Source organism: Arachis stenosperma, chromosome 5 (genome assembly GCF_014773155.1).
Source record: "Arachis stenosperma cultivar V10309 chromosome 5, arast.V10309.gnm1.PFL2, whole genome shotgun sequence".
NCBI classification, from domain to species: domain Eukaryota; kingdom Viridiplantae; phylum Streptophyta; class Magnoliopsida; order Fabales; family Fabaceae; genus Arachis; species Arachis stenosperma.
This window is the reverse complement of record NC_080381.1, coordinates 26,529,915-26,549,356: the sequence shown is the minus strand read 5'-3', so window position 1 is coordinate 26,549,356 and position 19,442 is coordinate 26,529,915.

Below are 19,442 nucleotides of genomic sequence, written 5' to 3'. Positions count from 1 at the left end.
GACCTTGGTTTGAAGCTGAAGAAGAATCAGATTGCTGGTTGTCTACAGCACTGGTGTGAGCAACATTAACTTAAATGTATCTGGCTTTCTAAAGCGCTCAATGATGTCTTCTTGTGCCATTAGAAGAGTCTCAAGATCTAGTATGGTGTAGGGTGGTTCTTTGACAATGACAAGAGTTATAAAAGAATGATAATCTTCATTTAAGCCATCAAGAATCACATTGGTGTATTCAGAATCAGTGATGGGAGTTCCAACTGCAGCTAGTGAATCCACTAATTTCTTGATTTATAGAAGATATTCAGATGTAGAACCAACCTTTTTAACTGACATGAGTTGTTGTTGAAGCAGGTGAATGCAAGCTTTCATTTGAGAAGCAAAGTATGTATGGATTCTGCTCCAAATTTCATGAGCAAGTTTAAACCAGTATCACGATGTTTAAAGGAAGCATCAAGTGAAGCAAAGAGCCAAGAATGCATGTTATAATCATCGGTACGTCAATCTTGATATGTCTTGGATTCTGTTTGTGAGGGTTCTTCTTCAGGAGTAGAAAATCTTAGAGGAATTTTGGAAGAATCTAGATGATCTTGTAATTTCTAGCCACATATTGCGAGTGTTGCAAGGTTTCTCCAAGTAAGAAAATTATCTTCAGAGTTTATCAGCAAGTGAAATTGGGAGAAATTTGTGAGGTGATTGAGTTATTGTGATGGATGAAGAATTGGAATTGGTGACATGAGATGAGAGTGGTGCAGAATTTACTAAAGAATCTACCATGAATCCGGTGGCACTTCTGATACCATGTAAGTAACATGCAGAGTCATAACAGAGAGAATGAAAAACTGAGAATTTATATTCTCTCTCTTTTTTACACAATGCACTTAGGTATTTATATACTGCACTACCTAGAACAAACTACACTCAATTATAGTCAATTAGTTACATATAAAAAAAATTCCGACTTCTTAAACTAAGCTCAACTCTAACGATAAAATAAATTAGAGCCTCATTCACCGGGTCAAAAAAAGGTGACACTTTAACATTAGAGTAAAAGAGAAGAAAGTTTTTTTACGTAATTCGAAGTAGTAAAAGCTCTACTCATAAAAATTTGCTTTCTTTCAACTATAACCAATAATATATAGATATATGTTAATTAAATTTAAAAAAAATTAAATAATATTTTGTTAATAAAATTAAAAATACTTTATATATAGAGTTTTACTAAGAAGCCAATGGACTATTTGTATAATGTGTACAATGGACTATATGAGTTACAAAATGAACATAAACTCTTGACCTTTCGGATCTAGAACTCTAATACCATGTCATGATACCACTCATTTCAAAAGTTTACGCTAATGGAAAAAGATAACACTAATGGTTATATCTCTAATACTTCCTAAACTTCCATTGTTCACATTGTACAAATATTTCATTGGTTCCTTATACTTCCTCTTATATACATATATGAGATAATTGTTACATAATATTTTTTTTAGCGAGTGACCGTTATATAATATGCATTAACTTTATATATATATTATACTTTATGTATATAATTAATTATGATAATTACTAATAAATTAAATATAATTTAATTATTTAATATAATTATTTAAATAATAATAATTATATTAAATAATTATATCTCTATTTATTTAATAATTTATATTAATTATTTAAATTATAATTAATATAAATAATTATGTTAAATTAATATTAAATATTATTTATATTATTATATTAAATTATAATTAATTAAATTTATTTACATAAAAAATAAATTTAATTTTTACACATTATAAAATAATTTTTTAGTGAGTTATTTATTTTTATCTGTAAAATTTGGAATACTAACTACATTACAAGCCACTTGTAAAATTAGCCGTTGAAACCTAACCGTTACTATGTTACTGTTATTGTTAATAAATTAATATTTTTTTATTCTATATATACTACTTACATACACTTATATTCTCACGCTTTCTTCTACTGTTCTTCATCTTCTTTCAAAGTTTACGAAATCAAAGTTCTACTAATATTATTTTTTGTTCAAAAAAATAGATCCAAACCAACTCAACTCTTTTTTCAATTACTTACAAAACTTTTTTCAAACTCCAAATACCCAACAATCTCAAACTTCAAACTCTCAACTTCCAAATAAAAATTTCACACTACTAAATACATTTCAAAGTCTACAGGAGGAGAAACGCAAGTTATTTTGCACAATACCAAGAAGGGCAAAGAAAAAATGTGGAGTGAGCATTCGGAGTGTTGCAAGCACGCTTTACAATTATATGTGGTCCAGCGAACTTTGGGAAAAGAAAAAACTTGCAAATATAATGAGAACTTGTATTATATTGCATAATATAATTGTTGATGATGAAAAAGACACTTATGCAAGAAGTTTTTTTCAAGGCTTAGAGTATGACGATGTCGAATACGACTTATCACAACCTCAACTGGGAGAGAAAAATTTTATACCATACCATCAATTTCTCCAAAAAAATGTCCAACTTCGAAATAGACAGTAATTACATAGATAGTTGAAAGATGACTTGATTGAACACATATGACAATTTTACAATGCTTGTTGTTAACTATAGAGCTTAACTATATTTTTCTTTTTATATTAAGTAATTTTATAAATTAGTGTAATTTCGAATTATATATTATGTATTATTGTTATATATGAATTTTTTTAATATTAATATTTTTAATAATAAATTATTTTTAAATTTATAAATTTAAACAATATTATTGAAAAAATAATAATTATATTAATTTTAATTATTTTAATTAATTAATTAAGTGAAATCACAACAAAAACTAAAATTAGTTCTTTTTAATAAAAAAATATATTTTAAATTGCTATTTATTGTTTATGACATAAAAATGAATGTAAAACTATTTTTTTATGATAAATAAATTATAAATAGAAACGGAGAGTTCTCTATCCAAAATGGTCTAACGCCAAGTCATACTAATTACTGCGCTCTCCTGATACTCTTACTGTATTACATTTACTTAACTATTACTTAATAATTTGAAGCCCAACAGATATTCTAAGGCAATTGGTCTACACGTTTATATTTTTAGACAAAAAATAAGAGGCAATACGTTTCATGCTACCATATCAAGCACCTGATATTTCATTTACATGTGAATTTCCTTTTTTAGGATGTTTCAAATACTGACACGACCCATTTCTGTTATAGTGAACACATGGGTTTATGATAATTTTGATCCCCATAGTAAAAAAAAACACGTTATATTTTTATTTGCTGTCCCAAAAAAAATTGATCCATTTTGTTTTCTATAAACTTTAATAGGTCAAAGTAAATTTCCTTAAAAAAGAAAGAAATCCCCAAACAAAACCAAATCTCATTTAAATACCATGTGTCAGAAAAAAAAAATCTTATCTCGTGACTTATATTACTATAAGATATTTAGTTATAGACGTTACACGAATCTATATATTTTATATAAATCATACAATCTATTCACATGTTATATTCGTTTTTGCCTTGTCCTCACACTATACAACTTGTATAACCTTCTCATCTTATCACTGTCATTATATATATGTATATTCTCACTTCGCCTTTGATACATATAGAATATGATTCTCTTCTTATTTTCATTCCCTGATTTTTCAAAAGTTCCAATAGGAAACCCCACACAAATTTAAAATTAAAGATACATTAAATATTTTAAAATATACACGGATTTGGATATAATGGAGAGTGTTTGGAGTTAGAAATTTAGAATGGGTATAACTATTGGGCCTTGGAGTGAATGAGCTATCAACTGCCAATAGGATGTGGTCTGCCAAATCATATTGAGCTTTTTAGTCAATGTCTTGAATATCATATTGGGCTTGAACCCATTAAAGATGGGTAGCATTAAAACTTAAAGTGTCTCAACTGCAGTGTTTACCGGCCCAAGTTGTGAAAAAAACAAAAAGTCTCAAACGCATCTTATATGCACTACAAGGTCTGATCTAGTGGTAGTGATTATGTAGAACAAAAACAAATATTCGGTAATGGAATTGGGATATTGATATTTTAATCAAGACTTAAATAAATAAAAGGGGAAAGATCAGAGTGGAAATACTAACTTAATTGGTAGATGGTTATGATCCAGTGACAGAAGGTTGAGGTTCAATTTCTGAAGATGAAAATATTATTTTTAAATTAAAAGACTTCTAACCCTTTCATAAGATCTTCATTGAGAGTTTGACTTATTACTGGTAAGGCCAGCTTCATCCCCTCTTTCTTCCCAATCATGCTTTAGGTTAAAGAAGTCCTATTCCTTATTTAACTATACACCAATTAGAAAAGAACAATTGTAAATTTGTAAGTGACAAAAGGTTAGGCAAATAATTACTATCAACTTTTATATGTAGGTGTTTTCTGTTTTACATTTTTATGTTTATATTGCTTTTGCAAATGGCAAAAGTTTGGACAAAAAGGTGATGATTTTATAGAAAAATTAACGAGTAAAGTATTATTTTTGTCTTCAACGTTTGGGGTAAGTTTTATTTGTGTCCCTAACGTTTAAATTGTTCTATTTGTATCCCTAACGTTGGTAAAAGTAAGTCAATGTTATTTTGCCGTTAATTACACATCATGAGCTTTAGTTGAAGTTTTGAAAATATCTTCTTAAAATTAGAATATAAATGTCTGAGAACCGATAATTCACTCCAAAAATAGCTCATTAAAAGTTGAAACTAATTCCTGCAACATTTACATAATTCATTTTTTTAGAGACATAATTGAACATAAACACAAATAGTGGGTACAATATTAAAATCGAACATATTTAAATGAGACCTAATTGAAAATAAATATATTTAAGTTAGAATAATTGAAAAATATAATATGACACGTATATATTCAAGTTATATATATTTTTAATATATATAATTGGTAAAGAAAATTTCATTTTTTCGAAAAAATTACTTGTCCTAATAATGTAAGGATTAGATAGACCTACCACTAACCTTTTTTTTTTGGGTCATGACCCACCATTAACTTAACCCACATCATTTTATTGAAAGTCTTTAGAATTTGAAAAATAACATGCCCTAATATAAAATATTCTGTAGAATAATAAACCCATGGCCATGGGATCCACACAAACCAACTCATTAATAAATGGGTTGGGTTGGTTTAGGTTGAAATAATAAAAAAAATATAAAACCCACCCAAACCAACTCACTAATTTAATTAGTTTATTATTGGAAAAGTCTTTTTAACCCACCCATTCCAACTAACGGACACTTCTAGTTGAATCTTAGTTAGGATTTAAGTAATAAGTGGCCTTAAATATGGAATTTTTTTTTGAAAATAAAAATTTTAACCTAATATTTTTGTAGTGCATTTATTAGAGAATTTTTTTAAAAAAAATATCTAGTTTAAAATAACTTTAACTAATGTCCTAAGATACTTATTAGCAAAAACAACTTAGTTAAATCAATTAACTACTCTTGAATTGATGTTTTGTCTAGTCTAATTTAAAGCTCGTTGATTCTTAGAATTGTGCAAATTACTGTCGCAATAATTCAGCAAGCTCCAAGGTAGAAGATAGAAAGTTCATTTTGGACTCTCCACAATTCCATCTCTTTCTAGGCGCCTGATTTAATACTCCTAGAAGGTTTGGAGTATTAAAATTTTTCTTAAAGAATTAAACAAAAATTAACGAATTTGGAGTTTTAGTACTCCTTAATTAAGAAGAGAAAGAAGAATCATCATTTAATTTTAAAAAAAAAAGAAAAAAATTAGCATTAAATTCTATTTGGGTAAAATTTTTTTGTTTTAATTTAAATTTATTTTATTTTTAGATTGATATTAAATTATTATAAAATTATGATAAAAATAAAAATTTAAAAGAATTAAAAAGATATAATACTCTTATTATTCTAAATTTTTTATTTAAACAAATATATTTATATTATTTTAAAATTAATACGAATAAATTTATTTAAAATTTTTAAATTTTAAATAAATATATTTATCTTATTTTAAATAAATATTTTCGTATTATTTTTTTAAAGCGGTTAAATATGATTTTTAAATATTTCAACAAAAGAGATAGATATATGTAATCTTTCAAATTAATAATATTAGAGTGTATATATAAGTACATAATATCTGAAAAGATTAATAAATCTTATCTAGAAAATATAGTTAGAGATATTTTTTGCTTAAGATAATAAAAATAATACGAATATGTTTATTTTTATTAAATTAAATTATTAATTTAAATTATATCTATCTAAATTTTAAATAAAAAATTTTAAAAATTTAAAATTCAAATATGTGAATAAAATTAGATTAATAAAAAAAATAAAAATATACGAATACGATTCAAATTGTACAGAAATAGGAATAAGTTTGTTGGTGAATAAATTCATTATTTTCAATGAACAAAAGAAGATAGTATATTAAATAAACTTTATGAAATAAATTATAATTTTAAATAAATAATTAAAATAAATAAAATATAAAATTATTAATTAATTAGATTTTATTAACTAATTAAATAACTTATATTCTAATAGAGCATATTAAATTTCTCATAATAATTATAATTATCATTTATTAAAAATATATTTTATAAGTTGTAATTAATATGTTTGTAGTTTTTCAAAAAAAAAGTATTAATTATTTATTGATTTCATCAGTATGCATTAAATGTTAACCTAAATCAACGCAAAGTAAATTAAATTTTAAATTTTAATAGTATTTTTTTTTTGGTTAAAATTATATGAAATTTTAAAACTTCAAACATCAAGGAAGTATTATAACATCCACTCTCTTTCTAACAAAATGCAATGTATAGAAACAAAACTATAAATAATTTAAGGCTGCGAAATTTCTTTCCCGATCAAAAACCAACGGAGTTCTCTAAACTAAAAAAGTTGATGAAATGATATATATTTTAATTATTTTTAAATTATGATAATAAAATTTACAAATAATAAAAATTACAAATTTAAGAATAATTAAAATATTACCTTACTATTTCACTAATCTCCTTATTTTAAAGATATTTTTTCAAAACTAATGGTATTGGTGAAATATACTTATTTATTTCTGAAGTCAAAATTATATAGTAATACTATATATACATAAAAAACAGTTATTAATCCATTATTAAATCGTATTTGTCATTTTATAATTTTTATATTATACTACTACTCTAAAAACTTGTTTATTAATCTATTACAAATTTAACTATTTTGATAATAATTGAGTATTTGACTTTTATATATATATATATAAATGAATACTTAATTATCAAAATAATTAAAATTATATAAAAATTGAAAAGAAAAGTGCAGTTATAAGTATTTTTTAAACATACATTAGATACTTTCCAACATGATTCATGCAAGTAGTTTGTAGTTGAATGCCGTTGAACTCTAAGTAGCTTGACTCAGTAGTCATCAGCTTACTCTACAGTAAAACTTTTTGGACGAAGACTGAAGTCTTCGTAATAAATTACGTGTTGAATTAGATGATCCCAAACATTGATTTATTAAAATGTATTTATTTATCGGTTTTGCTTGCTAGTGTCTTTGTTAAGATTATTAATTAAAAGTCTTTTTAAGAAAAAAACTATAAGGTTTAAATTTTTACATTGATGTTATATGTACAAACTTTAATATTTTGATAATTAACTCTAGAGAAAGTATGAGGAGCTAATGAAATATTTATACAATGTGTACAATGGAGGTTTATGGAATATTAGAGATATAATTATTAGTGTTACATTTTTCCATCAGCTGAAGCTTTTGGGATGAGTGGTATCATGACATAGTATTAAAGCGCTAGATCTGAAAGATCAAGAGTTTGATCCTTGGTGAACCCAAAAATTAAACTAATTTTTCGATAAGATGTTTATTATCCTTTGTACTCGGATGGTTATTCTAAATAGTATAGGGGATGTTCATTTCATAACTCAATAGCCATTGTACACATTGTACAAATAGTTTATTGTCTCCCTAGCGAGATCCTTAACTCTAAGAGTATTTTTAATATTAGTAGTTTAAGTTCAATTTTATTTTGGATCTTACAAAATGACATATCAGTATTTATGGGATTATATATGTCATAAATAGTTATTTGAAATTAAGAATGAGATTTGTCACCGTTTATTTAATGTCGATTCAATTAGGATTTGATATTACTTTTAATTATTCTATCAATATATAGTTATATAATCGACAAAATTTTATTAATCTATTCTATTATATAAAAATCGGATTTCTGCACTTAATGATAAAGTTGACGTGACATACTTCTAAGAGTGTTTTTCGATTTATTTCTTTTAACTCATTGAATACAAGTTATTACAATAAACTAACTATATCAATTAATTAATTTGATTAGATATTTAAATATCATTTAATTTATTATAATTTATATCCATTTGATTTGGTAGTATTTCCTAATTTATTTATTTAATATTCTGTTAATATTTTTAATTTATTTCTTTTAATTTATTAAACTAAATTTATTGTGTGTACTAATTAAAATAATAAATCTATGAATAAAATAAACAATTCAAATATTATTTTCAACTAACAATTAAATTAAAATCAAATCATATCATATATATTGAGCTAAATACAAATAATATGAATTAAGGATTAAATTAAAATGAGATAATTTCTTAATTACTTATTCAAGTTGAGTGCAATAGATACAAATTAATTTTTATTGCTCTTACTATTTCAACTCTTCTTTTCTTCTTCTTTTTTTTTTCTTTATGTGTCATTTCTTTTATGTATAAATGTACCCAAAATGAGAAAGTACGAATGAGTGTTTTATTGATTGTTTGTTTGATGAATATATCTCAATTTAGTCATTCTACTACTGTAGATAGAAGTTGACCTGTAGCAATTCAAAATGACAAATATATTTTTTTATAGTATTAGATAAAAGAATATTTTTTAAAATAAATATACCCATTGTAATTATTTTTTTTCAATTGTTATATTTTTATGTCAGTCGTGTAAATTCTTTAAAGGCACAAGATAATAAAATAGTTTGACTTTAATATCATTAGAAGCTAAATTTAATAGTTCAAATAAGCACCACTAATTATGTTAAAAAAGTAATTTTATAATAATAATATGATTTATATATTAATTTTTCGAGTAAATTCATTTCAAAATTAAAATGTAGAAATTAAACTCAATTACGCTAAAATTTTAAAGGTAATATAAAATTTGACAATAAAATTAACATTCATTAAAAAAATAAATTTATTTATGACTATTTTCTAATTAAAAATAATAACAAGACATATAAAAAAATATTAATGTCATCATTTTTATTAATTAAATCATAATATTAGGTAGTTGATAGTTTTATAAGCGAACATTATTAAGTAATCATGTAAATATTAGCAACGAATAAGTATTAAGGATTCCGAAAAAATCGATTATATAATACCAATTTCACAATTAAAATATGTCACATATCATATTCTCATATATTTTATTTATTATTTATTCTATTATATAAAAATTAGGTTTCTGCACTTTAACATGACATGCTTATGAGAGTGTTTAGCGATTTATTTCTTTTAACTCATTAAATACAATTCATTATGATAAATTAACTATATCAACTAATTGATTTGATTAGATATTTAAATATCACATAATTTATTATAATTTATATCAATTTAATTTGGTAGTATTTTTTAATTTATTTCTTTTAATATTCTGTTAGTATTTTTTAATTTATTAAACTAAATTAATTATACTAATTATATGTATTAATTACCTAATTAGATTAATTAATTAATTATTAAAATAATAAATCTAAGAATAAAATAGGTTTTTGAGATATTTTTCACTAATAATTAAATCAAATCAAATTATATTTATTGAGCTAACTTTAAATATTGTGAATTAAGGACTAAACTAAAATAAGATTATTTTGTACTCATTCAAATTAAACGCAATAAATAAAATTAATTTTGTTAGATAATCATAGTATTTTGGTCTTCTATATATAGATAGCCACACAAAATTATAAAAGTCATCATATTTTTTAAGTTACTACACAAATATTATATTTTAGGTAATTGTATATTTTTTATGTTATTTTAAAAATTATTATATAATTTTAAGATCATTTAATTATGTTTATTTTTTTAAAAGTATTGTCATTATTGGAGAGTAACTAATGTTTGTGATAGTCTAAAATTGAGAAATAAAAATACAAAATATTAATATACTGAGTTTTTGAAATATAAATCTTGAAGTAAATATATGTGATTATAATTAATTATCATAATTAAAAGTCTTTATTTTATTTCAATTTGTTCAGGACATATTTATCTTATATTTTATTTCTTTATTAATTAATATTTTTTGTACATTTAATTGTCATTAATTTATATAAATTAAGATGTATAACTTTAAAAAATAGATACGTGTTTAAAAAAAAAAATTTATTAGTAAAAAAATTATGTCACTTTAGCTTTTTTTTGGTATCATATCTTACATTTTTACTATAATTGAAAGTTAGAGATAAATTATTAAATATAAATTAGCAAAAAAAATATAATACTTAATAAATCATCATATATAATCACATTTAAAGGTATTTAAGTTATTTTTCATATAATAAAAGTGATATGCTTCAAAAAATATTTGTATATAATTTATTAACAAATATATAAGATATTTATCATAATTTTTATTTTTAATAAAAGTATCATTGTATTAAAGTGATGTATTTTAAAAATGTATAAATGAGATTTTTATTAAAAAATTTACAAGATAATAAATACAATTTTATTTTAATTTTATCTTTAACATTTAGTTTTAATTTTACCTTTAGAGTTTCAATATGTTTCAATTATACCATTAGAGTGAACAACATTAATTATAACTAATCAATTATATTATCTGATTTGACCAAAATTAAATAAATATTAAATTATTTAATAAATAATAAAAATAAAATAAAATAAATGAATTTAATTTGAATTATTTTCTATATCTAGGAATCAAAATATATTTTATGTATTTTGATTAATAGTTCTTAAAGGAGTTACTATTTTATTTACTAATATTTTAAATTTTTTATAATATTTTCATAAACCTTGATTAATAGGTTTTTCTTCACAATGTTTTTCTTGAATTTTTTTAAAAAAATATATCTTAATTTTTATCTTTTATCTTTTATATTTATTTATTATACTAATTTTTTACAGTATATTTTTATCAATTACATACATTATTTTTATGTCTTTCTTTACTTTTTTTAATTATTTTATTACCTTATTTTAATTATTTATTTTACTTTCACTCCTCATATGTATTTCACTTCATTTTAGTTTCAATTTCATAGTTAACTTTCAATTATATAAAAGTCAATAGTTTCTTTTAAAACATGATTAAATATATTATCTATTATATACAATCATTAGGATAAAAAAACAAATATAAATTGAATATATAATTTAATTTTAATTTAAACTAAAAACTAAATGAATTGTCAGAAAAATAGCAACTAATTTTATTTTTAATTTCTCTATAATTTATTTAAAGGTAAAAATCTCTCTATAATCACTAAAATCGCTGATAACAAAATTATAAGTCTCTATAAAATAAAAAATATATAAAATAAATAACATATATATCATTTTAAAGTTATTAACCATAGACTATGGACAATTTAAAAAAAAATCTTATGGATCAATATATAATTTTTTTATATTTTTATTTTTTTCTAAAAATTTTTCAGATTTATCAACATTTAAGTTGTCTATACATCACTTCTCAAAATATTATGATTTTACTTTTATAAACCATTTGCATACCAAGTTTAAGTATATCCCCCAAATTAAAAAAGGTTACGTACACGTCTCAATTTACATATCTATGTAAATCACATTTATGGAGTTCGAATTATGTATTTTCGTAGTAAATCGAATCTATAAGATTCGAATTACTTGGATGCTATCTATGCTACTAAATCGAACGAAAGAGATTCGAATTAAAATGAGCTGGATTGCTACTAAGTGAGTATAAATCAAACCTTATGTTTAGGCGGGGCGGGGGCAGACCAGCCCACTAAATGGTGGACTTTTGGCAAGACAGTGCGAGTTTTCCTGTTTGCCACCCCTAATGGAGACACGGATATAAGTACCCGCTCCATGGAACCTGTCAAATATACATAAATATAAAATTATTAATTTATCCTAATTTATATATAGATAAATCCATTTCTTGAAATTTAGTAACCCTAATTTTTGTCTCCAATTCGAATTTTTCCTTTCTCATTCTCAGCATCGATCCTCTCTCTCTAACTCACTTTCTTTGCCTCTCAAATCTGTCACTACGTCGCTCAAAATCGTCCCAAGAAATTATGTTATGTTATTATGTTGGAATATGTTTTTATGTTTTCTTCTTTTAAAATGTTATTTTTCATATCGAATATGTTATAAATTGTGTTGAATTATATTAAATTAATTATTTTATAATTATTATATTATGTTGTGTTAATTTTTTTCAAAAGTTTTCAAAGAATATTCGTAGATACCCAAGAAGATATGTGTTCCCTAAGGGATAATTAAACAGAAACTTGCAATGACAAAAAAGGAACGGGAGTAATTTTTTTAAATAGGAATGAGGGATCAGAAGGGGGCTTCTCACGCTCCACTAAGTACTCATTACCATATCTAACTAGCAATGAAGATCCAATTTGAGTCGATTTAAGAGGGGACGCGTGGACTTTATCTGTATTGGGCCTTTAAGGTAATGAACTTAAGTTAGATTTGGGACCTAACAATGAATTTTAGTTGATCTTACTTGCATTGAGATCTTACTAGGCCCAAATATATCTTGGATTAATATTTTGAGTCATTGTTATAGCAAATACTATACTATTTAATATTATAACACTTAGTATATATAAAAGTTGGATATATTTACAAGACATTTTTTAATTCAAATTAAAAAAAATTAATTATCTCTTTTTTAGCTTTAAATATTATTTTCTAATGTAACGAAAAAATAAAAATAACAACAATCACTCACATAATTAAAATAGATAATCTTAATATATACATGACACTATATATATCAATGATTATTATATATGAGATATAATTTTCTTCTTTTCTATAATGACTATTTATATAATTTATTGAACAATTTTTCATCTTAATATTTAATAAATTTAACATACAAAATATTATTTAACATACAAAATAAGTAACTTAAGTCATCATCTAAGACAATAAGTATAATAGTGCAAATACTTAATTTATTTATTAGTATTGAAAAAATATATACATGGTATAAATTGATATTTTTTAGTATAAAAGCAATAATAAAAGTTAATTACATAATTAAAATATTATGAAAAATTTCTTAAATAATAATAAAAAATAAGATCACTATTTTCATATATTACAAAGTTTATGAAAAAATTTTTGGATAATAAATCAATTCTTAATAAATTATACATTAATTCTGTCAAAAAATAAATAAATAATCAATACATTGGATACTATTATTTACGTACTAATATAATATATATTATCGATTATTAAGTTTATAATTAATTTTTAACCCAATTTTTGGTAATTAAAATTTAAATGATTGAAATTATTAAATGCTGAATATTTTGCATCTAACCAATTTATTTTTTTATTGAAATTAAAAAAGATGAGTTGTTATTCTAAATTTAAATTTAAATTTGAGTAAGAAAATAATAAAATATTTTAAATTTTATCTCACTAACTAGAATTAATTTCAAGATAAGAAATTACTTTGTACATTGTATATATTGTAAGATAGTATGGTCATTTACTATTTTTAATGGTAAATAATGGTGTAAGAAATTAAAAGAAAATGTATTTACAAGTTTAGAAAATATTAATTTATTTTTCAATAAAATAAATTATATATTGAATAACAAAAGTTATTATTGGTTTCTCTTCACACTAACTAATACTCAACAATGGTGTTTCGGTACACCATGTTACCAAGAAATATTAATCGATTTAATAACTTTTGTAATGATATAAGTTTATGAATTTGAAAATTTAAAAATTATTTCATAAAATGTGAAGTTTTAATGAGTAACAATGTTGATCATATTGTTTTGACTTCAAGAATGAATATGATACAAATGAATAAAATTATCCCAAGTAAATTTTAACAAAGACAAAAGTTCATAAGTATTGTTATTAATGAAAAATTAATCTATTTTAAAGACAAATACAATTTTTTTCTATGGATTCCTAATTCGGCAAGTCGAGGACTAATCCACCATATATTGATGTTCTATTTATTAAAGGTCTGTCGGTAATTAATGGATTGCTTATACACACAAGACAAAATTCAAACTCCAAATACTTGCTTAAGCGGACAAATAAGATGATCATTCAACCAATCTAAATTGATTAAAATAAATATTAACTATTTTAAATATTTTTAAGTTGTAAAATATTTATAATAATAATTATTATATATATTTTTTCTTTAAATTTTAATAAAAAATTTATATAATTTTATATATTACCCCGTGCAGGACACGGGAACATACTAGTTTTCTATTAAAATACTATCATCTCATTATAATTTTTTATTAAAGTGATATTAATTCTAATATAAATTTTAATTCTAAATGATTTTACTTCTTTAAAATATTAAAAATAATACTCCAAAAATAATTTATTAGAATTGCTCTAACTAAATTAGTCTATTTTGCTAATTAGCCCAGTGAAAATCACTACTTATCCCACTCAACACGTGAAAATAATGTACCTTTCTTCTTTTACTAATGTTGTTGTTTTTGCTTCACCTGCTTATTCTATTATTGTGTCCAGAGACAGATCCAAAAACCTTGAAAGTGGGAGTCAAAGTTTAAAAGCTCATATAATTAAATATTATATTATATATTTAATGATATTTTTATTTTTTTTTATAAAAATTTGTTAACAAAGCTATATCAAAATAGAAAATTCTACTAAAAAATAATAATTTTATATTTTAATATTATTCATAACTAAAAATAGTTTTAAAAAATTCATTTATGTCAAAGTTTTTTTCTTTCTGCAAACTTTAATTTATTTTTTATCCTTTATTGTTATAAAAAATATAGTATAAATAATATAGATCAATTACTCTAATACTTTTGATATATGCGGTTAAAATAAAACAGTAAATAGAATATTAAAATATATTAATAAATAATTAATTTAATATGTTATAATTTTAATATCATGAGAGAATAAATAAATTTTGTATATATTTTTCTATTACGTTTAATTAATAAGAGTTGTTATAAAAATCAAAGTTGTTTTACATCATAATAATAATAATAATAATAATAATAATAATAATAATAATAATAATAATAATAATAATAATAATAATAATAATAGATGTAAGAAAAAAGAGAAAGGGTAAATAAAATAGAAGGAACAATATATAAGAAAAAAAAGAAATGTATAAAAAAATAGAAGAAACAATAAAAAAAATGTATACACTGTTAGTGGAAAGCTAAAAAGTTAGAAATGGAATTTAAACCCAAAGCTTATAGAACAAAAATATCACTAGTCATCTATTGGACTAGGAAGTCCATTGCTTAATTCACACATCCTATGGAATATAATGAATTTCTAAAATTTTCGGGGGGCATGGTGGACTCCAATTTCATACTTTTTTTATTTTTGATATTAGAAAGAAGATGATGTTTTATAATGTTGTTAGACTATGATATATTTAATTAAGATATAAAGAATACAAATTAGATTATTAGATCTGATATTTAAAACACAAATCTAATCTTTAGATTTATGTTTCTAAATTTTAAAAATTAGTATAATGTACAAATTTAATATTTAAATTTGTGTATTTTAACTTTTTTTTTAATTTTTAATGTACAAATTTGACCATCAAAATTGTGTACTTCACTCAAATTAGATCTTCAAATTTTATTTTATTTTTTTCTTAACAAATCTAACCATCTAATTTGTTCAATAATAATTAAAAAAATAACTCCATATTAAAAAAAGACTAATCCTTTCAATAACTATGAATTATATATACTAATTTTTTTCATATTAAAAAAAATTACCAATTGTATCCATGAAAAATATAAATGCTGACAAATGTATTCATATAAGAATAAAATGACAATTGTACCCACAGAAGATAGATTCCGTGTGCCAAGAATAACCTAACAGACCAATTGTGTAACCAACGTCTAGGTACTCTTGGCACACAGAAGCCATCTTTCGTGATTATAATCGTCATTTTATTTTTATATGGGTACATTTGTCAACATCTGTATCTTTTATGGGTACAAATGATAATTTATTCTAAAAAAAATAATTCACACAAACAAATTAAATGGGATCAATATTACACCAACATTCCAAAATGAAATAACTTATATGTATGTCCATTTTTATTTTTATGTAAATCGAAGCAACTAAATTCGATTTATACTAGATACATGTAAGTTGAATCAATTTGATTCAATTTACTACTGATACAATATATTGACACTTCTTAATTTCAACCATTAAATATAGTTAGTTATTGTATATTGTATAACTACCTATTAATTCTGATTAAAAAAAAATTCAAGTTTTAACTCGTATGCCACTTCGAAGGACTATACTTGTAAGATCCAGAACCTTTGAAAAAGGGTTATCATTAACTAATTTGAAATTCAGTGTTTCTGTAGCTTCAAATTCAGAAATTTCTTTATTAAGGAAAATTAGAGCAAGTTTTGATTTATTGAATTTGAGACGAGTTATGATTATTATCCAATTTTACAATTATTGGATTATTTTCTATATTTGAATTATAAAGTTGATAGTTATGAAATAATAAGGATTTTATATGATATGGACTAAATAATCAATATTTTAATATATTGATATTGCTATTTTGGAAAATAGAGAAATTAATTATATTATTTCTAAATTTTGGATTTAGACATTTTATTGAAAATAAAGTGTGAAAATGATGAGCAAATATTATTTTTATACACTATTATTGTTGGATTAGAATTTATTTCTAATTACTACATTATACATATTTTGGATGAAATTACAAAAATGCCTCTACCCCTAATTTTTGAAAATAAAACCCTAACCCTAAAACCCTAACCCATGACCCGGTTTCCTCCTCACCCAACCTGGCAACAGCAACGCAGTTGCTTTCCCCCTTTCCTCAAAACTATACTACCGCAGCAGCAGCTGCAAGGTGAAGGGAGGAAGAGACGAATTTGAGGGAGAAGGAAAGGAGTTCGCCGCGTGTGTGGAGAGAGAGAGAGAGAGAGAGAGAGAGAGAGAGAGAGAGAGAGAGAGAGAGAGAGAGAGAGAGAGAGAGAGAGAGAGAGAGACTATCATCCTCGTCGACGGAATTGCGAGGAGCGTCGCCGCCGACCCGTGAAGTTACCGCCAGAGTCCGTCGTGGCCGCTGCAAGCTCACCGCGTTGCGCCGCCTTGGAGTCCGCAGTCAGAGTCGTGTCGCACAGAGGAGAGAAGAAGAAGAACTCACCGTGTCGCCGTCACCCACGGAGCTGCGAGCTGCGCCCAGTCGCTGTCGGGGTCACCGTGCCGTCATCCTTTCCAGCTCTAAACGAGAAGCACGATGGAGCTCCGTTTCTGCTTCCCTGGTCCGCCGTGAGACTGAGCACCGCTGGGAGAGAGGAAGGCTCGCGCGGGAGGGTGAAGCCGCCACTGTCACCGCCGCTGCCATGAGTGGGGGGTCGTTACCATCGCTCCGCACGCCAGCGCCGTACACCACATCGCCAGAGGGCCAGAACGCGATGGAGGAGAAGCCCACTTTCGTCACTGCCTTTCACTGCCGCCTACCTCTGCCTCTGCTGACCTGCTGTTCCGTGGTGCTTGGCTGGCGCTTCTGATACTGTTGCTGGCGTTCTGAGGCCACCAGAACCACTGCCGGAGCTTCTGGATACTTCTGCCGTTGCCGAAAAAGTTTCTGGTAAGGGTTTTATTTCAGGTTTCTGCCTTTTTGGATTTCGAGAAGGTTTTAATGTTGCGCGATTTTTCTAGTTGATCCACCGGAGCTTCTGGCCGTCGCCAGAGCTGTTGCTGGGGCCGGTTCAAAATCGCAGCTGCTTTGTTTTGTTGTTCTGGTAAGAGATTATGTTTCGAAAGCCCTACGGTAGTGTCCCGTACGTGTATTAAAGCCTTTACAGTATTAATGTTCTTAGAGTTTAGTAACTGAGGTTGCTTGTTGTAAATTAGAGATGTTTATGCTGCTGTAAAAATGTGTAGGGCTGTGCCTTGAAGCTGCCTTTGATTTCGAATTGAGGCGTTTGGACTATGGAATTTGCGTTTTGAGGTAGGGGCGCTTTCCGAAAAATTATAATTTTTATATTGGAATTATTACATATGGATACTGATGTGAGAAAATGTGTATTTGGTAATTGTATCGGCCTTATGTATGGTATGATTTGTCTCGATTGATTATGAACGTTTGTTGATTGGTTTGTTGTGCGGTTTTGTGAAACAGAATGATTTCAAGTTGATTCTTTTAAAGATTTGATATCGAGTTTAATCTGTTGAGAATTGATTTAGATTGAGTGGATTTTCTTGATAATGTGAAAAATAGAATATACTCTTGAATTCAGCCTGGTTTGCTTTAAATGAGCTGGTTTGACAAATGATTTGTTACTGAGCCGTTTCTTTAAAGCTTTGGAACTGAATTAAATCGATTGATATTGATTTGATTTTGAAACGGTTTTCTTGAGATATGCAATTGAGATGACTGTTGGATTTGGCTTGCCCTGAACTGATTTTTGGACCTTGGGCTATTGAAAAGGATCGTGGAACGGTTTAGTTAGGACCCGAACCGGGTGGCAAAGTCCAAGTTTTAGGGGAGGTGTTGCCGAAATTTCTATAAAATCTTAGTCTTTATTGAAATGTTATCTAGAAAATGATGAGTTAAAGACTTATACTATTTATTTGAATTATCAAGAAAAAGATGATTCATGCTTTTGAAATGAGTTAGTAAAGAGGAAATTGTGATTTAGTCTTGCTTCTTAAGAAATGCATTGTATCTCTTTTAGGAGAAAGTTATTTAGATAAAATTTGTGTTTTAAAGCTGTTTGAATGTGAAAAGGGTTTATGCCTTTGAATTTGACTTGGGGTTTCAATTAAAGAAGTTCCAATGACTTTGAAAGAACCTGAATGTCTATTGACAAGTTTCATTTTGAAATGTTTTGAGAAAGATTTTAAGTACTCTTTGAATTCTGAATTCTTGCAAGACTAAAACAATTTTAAACTGTTGAAATGCTTTAGAATTCATCATGGGGTTGAAGTTAGTTTTGCATAAGTAAAGAAAATGGCTTTGAAAGAAGTAAATGATTACGTGGCTCGGTTAGGCTTAGATCCTATTTTATTACTCAAATCGAAAAGCC